The 19,328-nt window shown below is 40.5% G+C and overlaps 1 pseudogene; it reads right to left on the bottom strand.

Moving 5' to 3' along the window:
- Positions 1-1,161: 1,161 nt before the first annotated feature.
- The window catches only part of LOC143573425 (inactive LRR receptor-like serine/threonine-protein kinase BIR2 pseudogene), a 73,498-nt pseudogene continuing 55,331 nt past the window's right edge, over positions 1,162-19,328 (bottom strand).

The raw sequence follows: 19,328 nt of genomic DNA on the forward strand, positions 1-19,328 counted from the left end.
ACCAGTATTCGTGTTTATGGTTTTCAATCGGTGTAAAACACATATAGATATTGTTTTGAGCATATCACATGTTTATTTTGTTAGTTTTTTCATATTATTAACTTTTAAAAGTTTCTACTTGATAAGATAGCTAAGTTTATAATTACTTTAAAAATATAATATGTTTTGAAACCGTATAAATTCAACAATTCCTTTTATGCCATGAGACTAGCTGAAATGGCACATCAGACTTGAGTTTCGAGTATAGCTCGAGACTCAACCATCAACCAATACCTTTTCTGTGTCTAAAATAAGATGAACGATCTTAGCCTTTATTTGACATTTAGTGAAGTAGACTTCCACAAATACAAATTATACAATGGCTATAAATACCCCGTAGCGACCAACCAGGTACGGTTAAGCTAACACTCACTCTTCTTTAATAAGATCTACACAATCGACTAGTTCTCACAAGAGTCAGGTTGCAGAAAAAAATCCTTATAAGACGAGACTAATAGTGTCTTTGTTTGCAGGCAGGCTTATTAGTAATGCACCAGCCACAAGGAGCTTTTGAAAAACATGCTTTAACATTGACCATCACGAATACGTACGTTTTAACGGGAAATAACAAATCATCTGTCTATAAAACAATTTGTGATCCTTTAAACCAAAGCAAGTGTTCACTACAACCTTAAGTTTTAGATGACTTAAAATCACACAAATGAAAACTTTTTATATGAATTAGAAAACATAACTGTTCAGGTATATATTATTTTTTACATTTAGTTTTAAACATTTTTTAAAAGACAAGAATAGTATGATCCTCTCATCTGTGTATTTTCAAACATAGATTAGCGTTAAACAAACGAGATACAAAAGTTTAAACAACTGGAGAACACAAACTATAAAATGCACCAGACCAGCAACTATCAAACAATTAGTGAACAAAACCCAAATTACCAGACACAGAATTATAATATGCTAATAATAATGTTAATAATAATAGTAATATATTAAAAGTCTTCAAAAAGCAGTTGAAGATAAGTTGGAATAATATGGCTTACATATTTAAAATGCATTCACAATAGAGCTAAACAGAAAACATATAGCCATGTAAGATCCACAACAAGCATACATCAGTTATTAGATAATGGATCAGAAACCTGATGTAGTGGTGTTAGCTCAAATAACATCAATCAGAGTATCAAAAATAAGCGGAAATTCATCATGATGTTCAGATAAACCAAGTTCTTCTGTCATGCTATTCAATGCATCGTAAACCTCATACATTGACCATCTTGCTTTAGCCTTATAAGTAACACAATTACCTGAAATTCTCATAAACTCAACAATATTTTCATCATCACCCATGCCTCGAATGTTCTTGTCTATGGCGGTTTTGATCTGGCCCGAACCGGATAGCTGATTCACCCAATCAACTAAATTACCCTTGTACCCTTCTCAACAACGAATTGATAACGGAAACACAAACGAGCACCCAATATTTAGGGTAAACTCACGTATTATTATAATCAAGAAACTAGCACAAAACTTGAATACAATAATCCATTTCACTCATACAATAACCCTAACATGGCTATGTATATATAGGGAGACCCTAACTTGGTCAACAAGTAATTACCAAGTATAAAAGCCCAATTGCAACCCCAAAACCTATTACATCATAAATGAATTCCATATGCCCAATAGGTCCAACCCGGTCACCTACACGTGACAGACCTAATAATATGGAAATTACCAACAATCACCCCTTAATTTCTGACTCGAAACTAGGAGATCTTCAACACCGAGAAATCTTCTCATCTCGTCAAACTTGATTCTCGCAAGTGCTTTCGTAAGGATGTCAGCTCGTTGTTCCTTGCCACTAATATGCTCCACCACTAACTCCTTCCACACCACACATTCCCGTATATAGTGAAATCAGGACTTTAATTGTATACCAATCTTTAATTGTATCCGGTATAGCCGACTAGAGGAACGAGTCACATTCATCAATAACCTACCTTGCTCATCATGCATCGTAAGGTAGTTATCTTTTATATGAACATCACACCCGTGTTTCGAGGCTTGACCGAGACTAATAATATTGCTTCGAAGACTCGGTATAAAATAAACATCCGTAAGCAAGCGATGTTCACCACTTTTAGCCTCACATAAAATCCTCCCTTACCGCTTATATCAACATAAGAGTCATCCCCAAACTTAACCTTTCCCATGACACGATTGTTAAGTTCAGAAAAGAAAGACTTGTTACCCGTCATATGATTACTCGCGCCATTGTCCATATGACATTTGTCAAATTCAGGTCTCGAGTTGTATTAGTTTTGTAAACATTTTGTAAGGCTCTGTTACCGGTGCCCTACATTTGGACGTTGGATTTACTCATAAACGCAGTTCTAAAATCAGAGTTAATTAAAAACTTACGCGGAACATAAAACTTTCATAAACGTTACATATTAAATCATAAACAGGTCTTAAAACCATTCTTCTGGTCTTTTCAAAATCAAAACATAACTTATAAAACATAGCAGATCTTCAGATACCAGGCTTTTATTCTTCTGCCATGTGTCCCGCTCACGCCAGCTGTCGCATCATACTCACCTGAGTGCATACTAAAAGTCAGCTACGCTGAGTGAGTTCTAGATAATCATACATCATACAATACATTCACTTACCTTCAATCATGCATCTGAAGATACATAATAATTACTTTACTAATTTACTTTATTTCATACTTTCATACACGTACATACTTTATTTCGTTCATACTTTATATTTACTATCCATTCTATCTCAGATATTATTAGGGTCTGATCACTTCCTTTTCTATCCCAGATATTATTAGGGTCTGATCCCTCTTTCCTTTTTCTATCTCAGATATTATTAGGGTCTGATCCCTTTCTTGTCAATCTCAGATATTATTAGGGTCTGATCCCTTTTTACTTCTCTATCTCAGATATTATTACGGGTCTGATCCCGTCTTCTCTATCTCAGATATTATTAGAGTCTGATTCCTCTTTCTTCTTCTTCGTTCATACCATCTTTACATACTCATACATATACTTTCTTTAATCATTATTACATACTCATATATCGTTCATATATTTATATCATACACATTCATCTTTCATATACATACCTCCCTTGTCAACACGTGCAATATCCGAAGATCGTTCACGTATTGACAAGCTTTCATTCACAATCATAACATAATATTTATCACATAAATCATACATGGCATACACTTACCATTTAAGGTAAGCGTATTAACTATCACATAGAGTATGCACACAGCCCCGGAAACATAACAAGGAAATGGGGCTAGAAACTCACCTGAATGTGGTTACGTTCACCGTTAATCGTAATCCCTTTCTTGAGCTGTGAACGGCTAACTGTATAATATTTACATGTATCAATTAACTATTACTACTCATATCGTATTTCTATCTTTATATAACCCGCAACGAATGGGGTCCGGGGGCAGCGCCCCTGGCAGCGGGGTTCTAGGGGCGGCAGCCCCTAGCGGGGTCCAAGGGGAAGAGCCCCTGGCTGGGGTTAAGCTGTCAGGTCAGCTTGGAAAAATTTTATTTTAATTAACTGTATTAACACAATTTCTATTAGGATTTTAATTTATTTCTCAGCGAACTTAACTTTTGGCGAACTTACTATTAAGCGAAATTATCGTTAGCGAACTTAAGCGTAGGCGAACTTAGTCCTGGCGAACCTAGTCCTCGCGAAATTAGTCCTGGCGAACTTAGTCCTCGCGAACTTAGTCCTGGCGAACTTATATACTCAGCGAAGTTCTTACAGCAGCGAACTTCTAACACAGGCGAAGTTCGTGGTCTGCTGTTTGCAGGCGAAGTTATTCAGTTCAGCTACGGGTTTGGTTCCTATCGATCTTAACAAGCATTTTGGCGATTTTAATACCCTCGTTATGGTTCGACATCACCCACTAATCGTTTCCTAACCGTTTTCGTTCATATATAACCCGTATATACTATAAAGCTTGGTCCTTTAAGCTTAAGAACGTTCAAAACGAGTCGCCGTACATAGCCATAGGTTTGTTAAGTTCGTTTCCAACGTCAAGTTTGCTACTTTACGTTTCGTTTAGACCCGATTTACTGTACGTTTAAGTTTCGTGGCTAATCGTTTTTAAAAACGTGAACTTTAAGATCGAAATCATACCTTTATGTGCTCGGTTATCTCGTAACTAGCTCATATATTGAAGGTCTAATAATGGTTGGCTTGATTTTGGACTCGAATCCGCTCTCTCTCTCGGCCGTATGAGGTGGTGTGTGTGTTTGTAGTGTGTAGAGATTAGGATGGAAATGAATGAGGGTTTAGGGTTTTAGGTTGGTTTAGGAGGATATTTATATCCCCTAAAGCCCATGGACCTAAGGCCCATTCCCTTTAATCCATCTTAATTAGTCCAAGTCCATGATCTTTATTAATACTAATTAATTATTTAAACCCAACAACTAAACACGACTTTCTTTTATAAAATATGAAAATTCTAGGATGTTACACATTTATTTTTGTAAAACCGACACAACATTTTTAGAACCTTATTTAATTATTATACAATATTATTTTAGGCCTTAGTCTTAAATAAATCGATGTTTGTCATAATATAGTGTTGTTAAGAAAAACATAAGGGGTTTAAAATGATTTTCATAAACTTGTTATAAGATTTGGAAACTTTTAAACTCATTTTAAACTTTGGTTGAAACTTGAGGGGGTTGTTTTGAAAATATGTAATATATATATATATATATATATATATATATAAACCCAACCTAACCCTAAACATAAACCACCAGCCTCCATCTTTTTCTCCTATATTTCCGGTGCCGATTTCCGGCGGCCGGCGGACCTCCACCTCAGGCAAGAAGCCACCTCCGGCAAACACCTCCGACGCACCACCACCACTTCCCTCCTTCTCGTTCTCCGGTAACCCCGCACCCAAAAACCCCCTTTCTTTCCCTCTCGGATCGTTTTTCCGGCGACCGGAAATCCGGCCACTGGTGTACGCCGTTCTATCTCTCTTTCTTTATCTCTCTCTTTAGCTCTCTCTCTCCGCTTTTCTTTCTCCCTCCGGCTCTCTCTCTTTCTCTCTCCACCGTTCTCTCTCTCTATGTCTCTATCTCTCTCCATCGGTCTCTCTCTCCCTGTTGTTCTCTCTCTTAGTCTCTTTCTCTCTCTCTCTCTCCGGCGGTTGTCTTCAATCTCCGGCGGTAATCGACTCGGTTCCTTCCCGATATAGAGCCACGACTCGCGAACCTTTAAAAGGTAAATAAATTTAGGAATTGGGTGTTTACGTTTTGGGGAAGAGTTTGGTTTTAATTTGTTATATAAAATATGGAATTGGTTTGTTAACAAATTGTTTTTCGGGATTAGATTGTTGATTCATCTCGTCAAGACCCGAGTTCGAGTCCCACGTTAAAACCGATTTTGTGTTATCGTTGTTAAAAGTCGTATAATTAGTATAAAACTATTTAAATATATAAAACTCATTATTTTTAACAATTATTGTAAGGCCCCGTTACCGGTAGCCCTACTTTCGTGTTGGATTTACTCATAAACGCAGTTCAAAATATCAGAGTTAATTAAAATATTCGCGGAATATAAAAAATTTCGTAAAACATTTCATAGCAAAACACATCTTATCTTAAAACAACATCTTGTCTTTCAAAATGAACAAAACATTAAACTTAAACGTCTTGAATCTTCCGATGCCAGCCTCTTATTCAGTGCCACGTGTCTCCTCAAGCGAGCTGCCTCATCCTACTCACCTGCGTGCATACTAAAAGTCAGCTACGCTGAGTGAGTTCTAGTTAATCATACATTATACAATACACACCAACTTATACTCTTTCATTCATACTTTCATACTTTCTTACTTTCTTACTTTCATACTTTCTTTTGTACTAACTTGCTTTCATATCTTACGTTATAAAGAGCATTACGCCCTACATTCCTCGAGTATTATTAGGGCTCGGTACCCTCATTCCTCGAGTATTATTAGGGCTCGGTACCCTCTTTCCTCGAGTATTATTAGGGCTCGGTACCCTCTTTCCTCGAATATTAGTAGGGTTGGGTTCCCTAGTTCTCGAATATTAGTAGGGTTCGATTCCCTCTTCGTTACCATACAACCATACATCATACCTCGAGTATTATTAGGGCTCGGTACCCTTTTCGTAACCATACAACCATACAACCATCCTTTCCTTCTTTTATTAACTTTATAACGTTCATACACATAAGCATACATATCATACTTACCTTATACATAGCGTTACAACCTGACAGTACGTGCAATATCCGAAGATCGTTCACGTACCATCAAGCCATCATTCATACATATCACATCATTCACATAAGGCATACACTTATCTCTTAGGATAAGCGTATTAACAAACATATTGAGTATGCACACAGCCCCGAAAACATAACACATAAATGGGGCTAGAAACTCACTTGAATCCTGTTACGCTCCCCGTTAATCATTATTCCCTTCTTGAGCTGTGCACAGCTAACTGTATAATATTTACATGTATCAATTAACTACTACTACTACTACTCATGTTGTATTTCTATCTTTATATAACCCACAACGAACGGGGGTCCGGGGGCAGCGCCCCTGGCAGCGGGGTCTAGGGGCGGCAGCCCCTAGCAAGGTCCAAGTGGCAGAGCCCCTGGCTGGGGTCGAGCTGTCTTAACACATTTTCCATTAACTGTCTTAACACATTTTTCATTAGGTTTTTCATTTATTTTCTAATTTGCTAACTCAAGCGAACTTATCATTAAGCGAACTTAACATTAAGCGAACTTACAGTAAGCGAACTTAGTGTTAAGCGAACTTAACATTATGTAACATCCTAAAATTTAATGTCGAGTAAAGGAAGTTATGTTTAGTGATTTCGCGTAATTAATTAATATCGGGTAAGGAGCGGGCCATGGACTTGGATTAATTGAGATGTGTTAAATGAGAATGGGCCTTTGATCCATGGGATTTCAGGGATATAAATATCCCCTAAACCCAAAATATCTTTCATTCTATCTTATTATTATCTAACACTCCAAAACACACACACCACACACCATAACTTCGCCGGCGGCCGGGAGAGGGATATCGAGATCCGAGAGAGCGAGAGAGAGAGACTAGTTGTGACTAACAAGTTAACCGAGATCCAAACACGCTCAAGAAAGGTATGATTCTTGATCTTTGAAGTTTAAAGATCCAAGTTTTATAGTGTAGATACAACCGAAAATGGTCGGGAAGCGTAGTGGGTGATGTTGAACCATAGCAAGGGTGTTAAAATAGCTCGAAATGCTGGTCAGAAACTAAAACAGCGGCTGATCTGGGCAACTTCGCCTGCAACTGGGCAACTTCGCCTTCAAAGCGATAACTTCGCCTGCAAGCTAAGTTCGCCTGATGAACTTCGCCTGCAAGCTAAGTTCGCCTGATGACAACTTCGCCTAAAGCCAAGTTCGCCTGACGGCAACTTCGCTGTAAAGCTAAGTTCGCCTAGCTGGTAACTTCGCCTAAAGCCAAGTTCGCCTAATTGGTAACATCGCCTAAAGCCAAGTTCGCCTGATGATAACTTCGCCTAGAGCTAAGTTCGCTTGAGGTTTAACTTCGCCTAAAGCCAAGTTCGCCTGATAACTTCGCCTAAAGCTAAGTTCGCCTAAGGTTTAACTTCGCTTAAAGTCAAGTTCGATCAGAAAATAAATTAAAAATCTAATGAAAAATGTGTTAAGACAGTTAATGGAAATAAAATTTTTCCAAGCTGACCTGGCAGCTCGACCCCAGCCAGGGGCTCTGCCCCTTGGACCCTGCTAGGGGCTGCCGCCCCTAGACCCCGCTGCCAGGGGCGCTGCCCCCCGGACCCCCGTTCGTTGTGGGTCATATAAAGATAGAAATACATTATGAGAAGTGATAGTTAATTGATACGTATACTTGTTATACAGTCAGCCGTGCACAACTGAAGAAAGGGATTACGATTAACGGTGAACGTAACCGTGTTCAGGTGAGTTTCTAGCCCCATTTATGTGTTATGTTTTCGGGGCTGTGTGCATACTCGATATGTTTGTTAATACGCTTATCCTAAGAGATAAGTGTATGCCTTATGTGAATGACATGATATGTATGAATGATTGCTTGATGGTACGTGAACGATCTTCGGATATTGCACGTACTGTCAGGTTGTAGCGCTTTGTATAAGGTAAGTATGATATGTATGCTTATGTGAATGAATATGATAAAGTTAATAAAAGAAGGAAATGACGGTTGTATGGTTGTATGGTTACGAAAAGGGTACCGAGCCCTAATAATACTTGAGGTATGATGTATGGTTGTATGGTAACGAAGAGGGAATCGAACCCTACTAATATTCGAGAACTAGGGAACCGAACCCTACTAATATTCGAGGAAAGAGGGACCGAGCCCTAATAATACTCGAGGAAAGAGGGTACCGAGCCCTAATAATACTCGAGGAAAGAGGGTACCGAGCCCTAATAATACTCGAGGAATGTAGGGCGTAATGCTCTTTATAACGTAAGATATGAAAGTATGAAAGTATGAAAGTATGAATGAAAGAATATGAGTTTATGTGTATTGTATAGTGTATGATTAACTAGAACTCACTCAGCGTAGCTGACTTTTAGTATGCACGCAGGTGAGCTGATTACAGGGCTAGCATGAGGATGACGCATGGCATGGATTGAACGGCTGGCATCTGAAGAAAGAAGTAAAGATGTTTTAAATATAAAGTTTTGTGTTATGGTATCAAAGAAAAGATTTAATGTTTTGTAACAAATGATTGATGTTTTATATTCCGCGAAAAGTTTTAATAAACTCTGATTTGAAGAACTGTGTTTATGAGTAAATCCGATGCTAAATTAGGGCCACCGGGTTCGGGGCCTTACAAGTTGGTATCAGAGCATAAGTTCGGGAGATTTAAGCATCCTACATGCTTAGACTCGAACAGAGAATGGGATTTAAGTAAGAAAGGAAAGAAGATGCCAGTTCAAGAATGCCATGTGTCGCTCAAGCAAGATCAGTAAAGGTAAGGTGTATGATTAAATGATATATGTTAATGAGAAAGAAAAGATACGTGAACGACAGGGATAGGAATAATTGATTGTTTGATTTGACAAACTGCTTAAGTAGAACCAGCACAAATAGACTCATAAAGGGAAGTGTATAGGACACGGAAAGTAACATGATCAGCTAATCACAACTGGCCACTGTTATTACCTGTTAGCCTTACTATCCTTGTACTAGATAGTTCCTTGAGTGATGATGTTTGTGTTTTCCCTTTTAGAATACTAATGGCTGGAGCAAGAAGGTTTGTTGGTAAGGGAGGTCACACTGGACGTCCTCTTGGAATGCGCGTTGTCCGAGAACCTTCTGAAGAACTAGTTACTACCACGAAAAAGGATAAAAGTGAAACTTTGCAAGGACCAAGCAGCAATGAAGGGTATCAGCTGGATCCTGTTAATCAATTTGCCATTTCTTACGCTGTAGCTGCTGCAGAGAAGAAATTTCGTACTGACAAGTCTGCCGAAAACCATGCAAGGGCCACTGAGAAGGCAGGAGAAGACGGTAAGAAGGGTGATGATGATAAGGGAGGAGCGAAAGGAACCAATGGATCTGTAGATGTCGTGGAGTACGCGGGGAAAAAGATACCAAAGGTCGCGGGAAGGGAAACATGCAAAGTGTGCGGGAAGATGCACCTAGGAGAATGCAAGGCTGGTCCAAATCAGTGCTACCGATGTGGGAAGAAGGGACACATAACTCGTGATTGCACCGAGGACCAGAAATGTTATAAGTGTGGTAAGTCGGGTCACTTAGCTAGGGATTGTGGGGGAGCAAGAACGGTGGGGGAAAAGAAGGAAAAGAAATGGGCTACCTCTGCTAAGCGGTCTGGCTTGATGGTGACAACAACTGATGAGAGGAAGGCCAAGGTTGGGAACAAGGATGCATGTAAGACATGTGGGCGAGTGCACCAGGAAGAATGCAAGACTGGGACAAACAGGTGCTATCGGTGTGGAAAGAGTGGGCATTATTCTCGAGAATGCCCTGATCGTCCAAAGTGCTTCAAATGCGAAAAAGCTGACCACATGGCTAGGGATTGCAAGGAATCAGGGGCGGGAGGTGCAAAAGGATGAAGACTTGGGAAAACTGCAGAGAGGAACACCTGATGAAGGAATAATTGCTCATGCAATGGTTTTATTAAGTTACTTTTGCTTAAGGACTTGTTTTGTGTTAGGGTTTAAAACTTATGTTTATCAGTGGCGTGTAATATATTGAGTTTGGTTATGAATGATTATTATGCTATGATGAAAGGTTTTTTTAGACAATAGTGTTAAAAGTACTAATCGAAGACTTGGAAGGATGAGATGAGTCTTGGTACATCGAGGGTCTCATGGACGAGCTACCTTAAATAGCTAAAACACATGACCACCATTCGATGGCTACAAGTCAGGAGTAAGAAGGATAACTCAGAAAGCGAAAGTTGATAGTATTCAGTTGGGGGAAGTTTCAGGAAGAAGCCTTTGAAGAATTGAAGAAGAGACTCACGCAAGCTCCAATCCTTGCTCTACCCGATGGCGACGAGGATTTCGTTGTTTGTGCCGATGCCTTGCATCAAGGGTTAGGTTGCGTGCTGATGCAACGAGGGAAGGTGATAGCTTACGCGTCAAGACAGTTGAAGGTCCATGAGAGTACTTATCCGACGCATGATTTGGAGTTAGCAGCTGTAGTACATGCTCTTAAGATATGGAGGCATTATCTGTACGGTGCTAAGTGTATTATCTATACAGATCATAAGAGTTTAAAGTACTTCTTCGAGCAGAAAGAATTGAACATGAGGCAGAGAAGATGGTTAGAATTGATAAAGGATTACGACTGTGAGATTAACTATTACCCCGGTAAAGCTAACGTGGTCGCTGATGCGCTAAGTCGTAAGAATGAGGAAGTCCTTGCAACAGTGAAGTCCTACAAGTTGATCATGAACCCAAGTCTTTTTGAAGAAATCATCAAGGTGCAGTCAGAGGTGTTAGTAGATGAAGGGTTAGTAAAGAAAGAAAGGATTTATGGCCAGCAAGATGAGTTGATGGAAAACACTCATGGAGTTAAAACTAGGTTCGACCGTATGTGGATCCCACGCCATGGTGATCTTAGAAGTCAAATCTTAGATGAAGCTCATAAGTCAAGGTACTCAATCCATGTAGGTTCCCTGGACGGATCGCACGAGATATCTCGGTCTACTCAGGTGCGGAATCCCTGCGTAGATCGTTACAAGTATAGAACACGAATCACACGAACACACGTTATATATTATAACTCAAACACGTGATGTAATATCACTGTTACAGACTCTCGTCCTCACTTTACAATGAACTCGAACAACTGACACGAACTTAAACGACGATTACAAACCAAGCCGTAACCTAGGACTATAAATACACGACAACTTCGCCTGGCATGTTCAGGCGAAGTTGTCCATAACTTAGCTTGACTAACAAGTTCGCCTGTTAAGCGAACTTGTCAGTAACTTCGCTTAAACATACAAAACATAATTAAACATTACAGACTCGATTACAGACACTAGACTATGAACTACTGACATTATGCACCAACAGACTCCCCCTTGGCAGTAGCTTCATATCTTGATCTTTAAGCACTTGTCTTGTAATCTTCAATCTTGAATCTTCACGCATGTACTCCTTCTCTAACACAAACTGACACAACTCTTTGATACTTCCTCGCTTCGTCCTTCCAAGCGGGAATATAAAAGATTTTCTTCTTATTAAGCACCTTCAGATCAGCTTGCGATAAGTTTACCAAATGCATCGGATCGTAAACTCTTAGGAGCTCTTGTTCATCCTCGTCTTCCATCACCGCCTCTGCTGTCTCACAATCCACATACCACCACTTTAGGTCTTTAAGCACATCCTTGGGCATTAGCTTCATCGGTACTTCTTTAAGGCACCGGATCGGTTTATACTTCATGACCATCCAAGGTTTTCCATCAGCTCTCAAACCTCTATCCTTGTCTTCAACAAGTTTTCCCTTCTGCGGTTTCAACAGCTCAAACTTCTTCTCTTTTATACTCTCTCTCCATACAATTTTCTCAATGACTCTAACCATATTATCGTCATTTCGATTGATTAACCCCAATCTGGCTAAGTCTTTCACTTCACATTCCGGCAGTGTATTCAACGACCTTAACATTCTTTTAAAATACTGAACGCCGTCTTACCGTTTAATCACAAAGAGCTTCAACTGCTCATCATAGATCCAGCAAATAATCCCTTTCTTTGCTTCAGCATAGCCTTTAATATTGTAACTCTTCTTAAACATTGTAGGGACCGCTGGTTTCTTCGTTTTGACGAACCACTGAGCATAGCCTTCCTTCCACCTAGGCTGCTCTTCCCATTCAGTCTCATCGATTACTGTCTCATTACCCATATCTGCTTTCTCCACACCTGGAATGTCATGCTCTACATTCTCTTCTACTATTTCACCTTCTTCAACATCTTCTTCAATCACAATCTGTGCTCCAATCTTCTCAATCTCCTCAGTAGGCAGCACATCATCATCAAACATCACATCATCATCTAGCATATCATCATCTAATTCTTTCAAAGCATCAATCACATCATCTTCATCATCAACCATCACCACCCCATCACCACCAACTGCACCTGCAGACTCCCCCTGAGCTGTGGAAGTCCCAAGAGCTTGAGTAGTTCTTGGCAACTCACTACCTGCATCTTTCGATGCATTGGGATCATCGTCTTTGTCATTCCTTTTCTTTGTCCTTAACTCGTCGCCTTTACAGCCTGTCTCCCCCTGAGATGCCAAGAACTCCTTCATAGCATCTATAATTCTCCCATGTTCAATCAGGAGGGACGACTGTAGTTGATTCTCTGCTACAAGGCGCTGAATAGCCTGGGTCTGGATAAGATTCACCCTTGATTGTTCAGCCACGACCCGCTCAAGTGCAGCTATTCTCTCCGAGTCTGAGAGGGTTGCATCGAAATCAAACCTCATGTTAGATGTGTCTTGAGTATACTCAGCAGGGATCTCGAATGTAACCGGGACATCAGAAGCAGTTGTGGACGTAACCGCAGGTGGTATCATGACCGACAACCCTGTAGTTGCAACGACTGTCGACTCTACAAATTGTGCCACCACCTCTGAAGGAGTAAGCGTTGGAGGTGGTAAAGACACAATCTCCGGAGTCGTCAGCTGGATAGTAGTGATTGGGATGCCAAAAGCTGATGATGTAGCCACCACGGGAACATCCGCGGCGCTTAAACCTGTGACCTGTAGTGATGTAGGAACAATCGACATACCTGACAGTGCGGGCGGAGCGAAACGTACCACTCTTGAAGTCTCTCCAGCTCCCATACCTGCACCTGTCCTTTCCCGTCTTGACCGTCTAATCAACTTGTGAATATCCTCTTCTTCTTCTTCTGACTCAGTATCATCAACTGTCCTCTTCCTCTTCCCTAACGTCCTTTCTCGTGTCACCAACATCCTTCTCGCCTCATCCATAACATCATCAAGATCTGAGTCAGCCACCTTCGTAGCTGCTCTAGTAACATTCACTTCCCGAACCTGTGCAGCAGAGACCTGCACCTCTTCTTGCGGATCAAACCGGTCCATATCGAAGAATCCTTGGCCGCCAAATGCAGCATCAAGGTTTACATCCTCCTCAGCCGACACAACAGGCACAGCAGGTACATCTCGAGGTGCTCCTACCTGTCGTGGTTGAGGGTCTCTGAACTCATCCCCACGAGCTGGCACATACCCCGGGTTTATTAAGTACCCAAAGAGTGGAGTATGCCTTGGATGCAGTTCAGGCTTGCTCCTCGCACTGGATGTGCGGCATTGAGCGAAGATACGTTTGCTCACATTCTCCACGTATCGTATTGGACGTCGTTGAGGCAACGTGGGAGCAACATGATTCAAGATCATCTCACGGGCCATCGCTCTTCTCTGTCTATCGATCTCGTAAAAGACCATCTGACTAAAGCTATAACGTTTGTTATAAGTCAGAGCAGTCATTGCTGACTGCATGGTCGCACCCATACCGTCAGTGCCCGCCTTCCTCCCTGACATGCAGACAATCATTACGTGCATGAGGAAGCGCCACTGATCGAGTAGGAAACCCTTCCTCCTCTGAGTATCACCTAATGGACCAGAATAGCCCATTCGAAGAAACGCTCCATCACGGAACGGAGCCACAAACTCTGTAGGGTCATCCCTAGTCTCCTCTCCAAAACGTAACGCCACCCGAATTTGTTCAGACGAGAACTGAACTTCTTGATTATTGACGGTTGCTCTCATAACCGGGAACTCAACGCGGCAATCGTATTCCACAGTCTGCCAGAAATCCTCAATATTGGGTAAGGAAATCGGCAGAGTCGTAGTGATTGCGTGGAATATCCTCGAGCGAAGGAGGAATGTGATTATCTCGCGGTAATCCTCCACACCACTCGCTTCCGGGTATAAGGTGATGAACATGTTATGACCTGGGAAGAATTGCCTCTGATTATCTCCATCGTCACCTCCAGCACCTGCTACTGCAGCCATATCTGCAACAAACGAACCAAGTTAGATAAACATTAAGGCGTACCATAAGTTCGCTTGTTACCATGTGCGAAGTTGTGATAAAATCTGTTTAGGCGAAGTTAAAGTTGGGGCGAAGTTAGGAACAACTTCGCTTCATCTTTAAGTTCGTCTAATAATTAAAAAATTAAAAGGTCCAGGCGAAGTTAATGATAACTTTGCCTCACCACAACATCGCCTCAGGCGAAGTTGAGCCTCAGGCGAAGTTACGGATAACTTCGCCTAAACCTTAAGTTCGCCTGAATCTGAAACGACAACAGTAAGCAGAATCTAAGTCGGAAAATCTGATGTTTCGGTCAATTTTGACGATTGAGGAGCCTAAAACACATGATATTAAGAGTATCTGGACGATCGTTTTGTTCATGACCACGTAAAAACCAGTTTTGACAATCCGGTAACAAAGGTCGATCGACCGAGGTCACGAAACAAGTCGAAACGACCTCAGATTAACATCAATGAACATTGATTATACGATATGATGACCCAACAAACCTATAAATCTGTTCGAAATCGAAGAAAGATAGCAAAGATGAATCGACAGATAACTTCGCGAAGTTATCGAGAAGTTCGCTTAGGGTTTTACTGATAAGTTCGCTGAATTTGAAAAGTATGAACAGTTTGACCTTTGAAACTCCTTATATAGGGACGATGTTATACAGGCGAAGTTACGGTTAACTTCGCCTAGGCGAAGTTATTCACAAGTTCGCCTGTTTAACAACTTCGCCGATATTTACAAAATCAACCCTTATAATTTGAACATTTTTCAATTAACTTTTAAAACTTCCCTTTAAGAATTAAATGACACGAACAAGTCCAAGTAACCAGATACAAAATTATAAAACTACCTAAGTACAAGAAACTTTTTTTTAAAAATAAAGTATAAGGGATCAAATTTCAGTCTCGATAGGGACTACTACGTTTTAGAAAAGATCCGAACAGGAATCATACTAACTACGTGACTGTCACATAGATCCGTGTTTAGCTGTATTATGATATAAAGAGACAGGTTGTAAGCAGGTAAATAACTTAAGATGGTTTTCATCGTTTCTATGATACGAGTTAGGTTCAATTATGCCTCAAAAATTTAAGTGGGCAACAACTCAGAGATTTTGATGCCTCCTATCTATTCTCAAAGCATATTTGGCTTTCCCCAAGTCACCCCGGATTGACCTCGACCCATAGTGTCTGATTAAGTTTGTAAGTACTCTTCATCTGCTTCCCGTTCTCTTTCTTACTCCATGATTGAGAAGTCTTGACATTTTCAGCTCTAGAATGTTTTCATAACTCATAATTTTTTATTTTTTTTTATGATAAACATTTACATAGACTTCAGAGTAGTAAACAACTGCAAGTCCCGAATCTGGATCACTGCAGTTTCTTGAAACGCTATCTTCATGGGAATCAGAACACTTACGGGCTCGTGTATGACTGGGTAATCGCTTTTCTGCCTATCATTCGGAAAGATATATATGAAGACATGCAAAACTCGTAAGGAGTTTCCACGTAAAATCAAGTAGATTTAGTTTGTATCACATCTACTTTTACGCACCATAAAAAGCTACCATGACATACAATAACCGTCCTAAAGCCTTTTAAGCCTAATAACTTCACTAGTTAAGCACACAGAATCAGTATATCTATCATTTTCCAAGGTTGGATCAATTTTCTGTTAAACATAGCAAACGAACTTCTTACGAAGTAGCAGACTTGAAAAATAATTTCATTTCCCTTTAAAAAAAATTTTAACATTAATCGCCCCGACCAAAACAAAGTCTTCAGGTAAACGGCTATCCCGAAGATCCAATGGATCAGCTGGACCGACCACATACTAGTATGTGTCCTTCTAACTAAGTATGATCGACTAATTTTAAGCGAAAGAATGAAAACTCATCATAAACCGCCCCGGTCACTTTCAGTCCTTTGGTTAATGGCTATCCTCAAATTCTACAAGTAGAAAATGAGGACCAAAACATATCCGAAGACAAGTCTATCAAACTGAGGCAACCGACATATTTTTAAGCGATAGTGACGTTTTTTTTTTTTTTTAAATATAACATGAAAAGCATGGTTACTCGGGATTGATCATCCCATTTAGCTCGATAAGGTTTTGAAATCTTGTTTTGTCAAACGCTTTAGTATAAAGATCAGCGAAATTATCAAGCGTATCCACCTTTTCAAGCACAATCAGTTTCTTCTCAGCACAATCCCGTATAAAATGATGACGTATGTCAATATGTTTAGTTTTACTGTGCTTCACGGGATTGTTAGTTACTGAGATAGCAGCTGTTTTATCAAATCAAATAGGAGTAAGTAAGAAATTCAGACTATAGTCGCGCAACTGTTGTTGAATCCAAAGAACCTGGGAGCAGCAGTTGGATGCTGCCATGTATTCTGCTTCACAGGTTGAAATTGCGACTGAAGTCTGCTTCTTGCATTGCCACGACACCAATCTGCCACCAAGAAACTGACATCCTCCAGTTGTTGACTTCCGACTCTGATTGCACCCTCCATAATCAGAATCTGTGTAAGCGACTAGCTCCAAGTCTCCTCCTCTCGGGTACCACAATCCCAGCTTCGGTTTGCCCTTGAGATACCTCAGTATCCTCTTCACACCCTTCAGATGAGATTCTTTTGGGTTTGCCTGAAAGCGTGCACAAAGACAAACAGCAAACATTATATCAGGCCTAGAAGCAGTTAAGTACATTAAAGAACCTATAATAGCCCGATATTGAGTTGAGTCCACATCTGCATCACCGTCTGACTCAGCACCCAATTTGTGATTGACGCAGATTGGAGTGTCGAATGGAGTGCTGTCCTCCATCTTGAAGCGTTTGAGCACATCATGGACATACTTGGTCTGATGAATGAACATCCCATCCTTCTTCTGATCAACCTGCAATCCTAAAAAGAAAGTTAGTTCACCCATAGCACTCATTTCAAACCTCTTTTTCATGACGGCCTCAAAATCTTGACACATGGAGACTCTTGATGCAGCAAAGATAATGTCATCCACGTAGACTTGCACCAGCAGGAAGTCGCTTCCATCTCTCTTGAAGAACAACGTGCTATCTATCTTCCCTCTTTCAAACCCATTTTCAAGCAAGTAATCTGATAAAGTTGAATACCAGGCACGAGGTGCCTGATGTAGTCCATACAATGCCTTGCTTAACTTGTACACGTGATCAGGAAAGTCTGGGTCAGGAAAACCCGGAGGTTGCTCAACATACACTACCTCATCAACTTTCCCATTCAGAAACGCACTCTTCACATCCAACTGAAATACCTTCATTTTCTTATAAGCAGCGAACGCCAAAAACAATCTAATTGCTTCCAACCTTGCGACAGGAGCGAACACTTCATTATAATCAATCCCCTCTTGTTGATTAAAACCTTTAACGACTAGCCTCGCCTTGTTTCTTATGATAATCCCTTTCTCATCTCTCTTGCACTTAAACACCCATTTTGTGCCTATCGCATAAATATGCTTCGGTGTTTCAACCAAAGTCCAAACTTCCATTTTCTTGAATTGAGCCAACTCTTCTTGCATAGCTTCGACCCACGAGCTGTCCTTGAGAGCCATTTGATAATTCTTCGGTTCAATCTGGCTGATAAAGCAGGTGTACAAGCATTCGTTGATTATCCCTGTCTCCTTGATGCTTGTGTAAACACAGGTGTGCTCATTCAAGCTACGTCTTGTTTGTACACCGGAGGACACATCACCAATCACATTCTCCAAAGGGTGATCTTTATGAATTCTCGTGGTCGGAACAGAACCGACATGCAAATTGTCTTCCAAGTTAGAAGAGAGCTCGTCAATGGTTGTTTCATGCTGAGAGTGAAATGGATTGAAAAATTCTTCTTCAGTCGAGGCAGCAGGGGTATCGACAGCATTTGATGAGGAAGGTTGACATTTATCGATCAGCTGTCTTTGTAATAGGTTTTCTTCCTCATCAAGAATCATCTTCGTAGGAACTCTCTCTTCTTCTTCAGCAATATCCAAATACGGTATGTTAAAAGACTTAAAAAGTTTAACATAGTTGAAAAACTCAGCAGGTCCGTTGCTTGGTTTTGGCGGTTGGTAACTTGTGATATCGGTGTTACACACCACCTCAACCTTGCTGGTCGATGTATTAAAGACACGTCTGTTGGGAGTCCCAACAACATAACCGACTAAGATTCCTTCATCGGCTACTTCACCAAATTTAGAATTTGTCTTTAAAATCGAACAAGGGGACCCGAATGGTTCAAGACCACTCAAGTTGGGCTTTCTCCCATGCATAAGCTCATAACACGTTTTACCAAGTCTTTTAACAGTTAAGACTCTATTCAGAACATAACAGGCTGTAGCAACAGCTTCAGCCCAAAACACCACAGGAAGCTTTGAATCAGCCAGCATTGTTCTGGCTTCTTCAATTAATGTTCTGTTCTTCCTTTCAGCCACTCCATTCTGTTGCGGTGTATACGGAGCGCTGTATTGGTGTTCAATCCCTCTCTGAAGGCAGAAGATCTCCATCTCAAAATTCTTGAACTCCGTTCCATTGTCACTCCTGATGAACTTAACCCTTTTATCCATAATGTTCTCAACTTTGGTAATCAAATTCTTCACCATCTGAGCCGTTTCGTCTTTTGATTTCAGGAAATATACCCACGAATATCGTGAGTAGTCATCAGTGATCACCAA

The sequence above is a fragment of the Bidens hawaiensis genome, unplaced genomic scaffold (assembly GCF_021521415.1).
Source record: "Bidens hawaiensis isolate Kalapana, Puna unplaced genomic scaffold, B.hawaiensis_p1.1 tig00026421_1, whole genome shotgun sequence".
Taxonomy (NCBI): Eukaryota; Viridiplantae; Streptophyta; class Magnoliopsida; order Asterales; family Asteraceae; genus Bidens; species Bidens hawaiensis.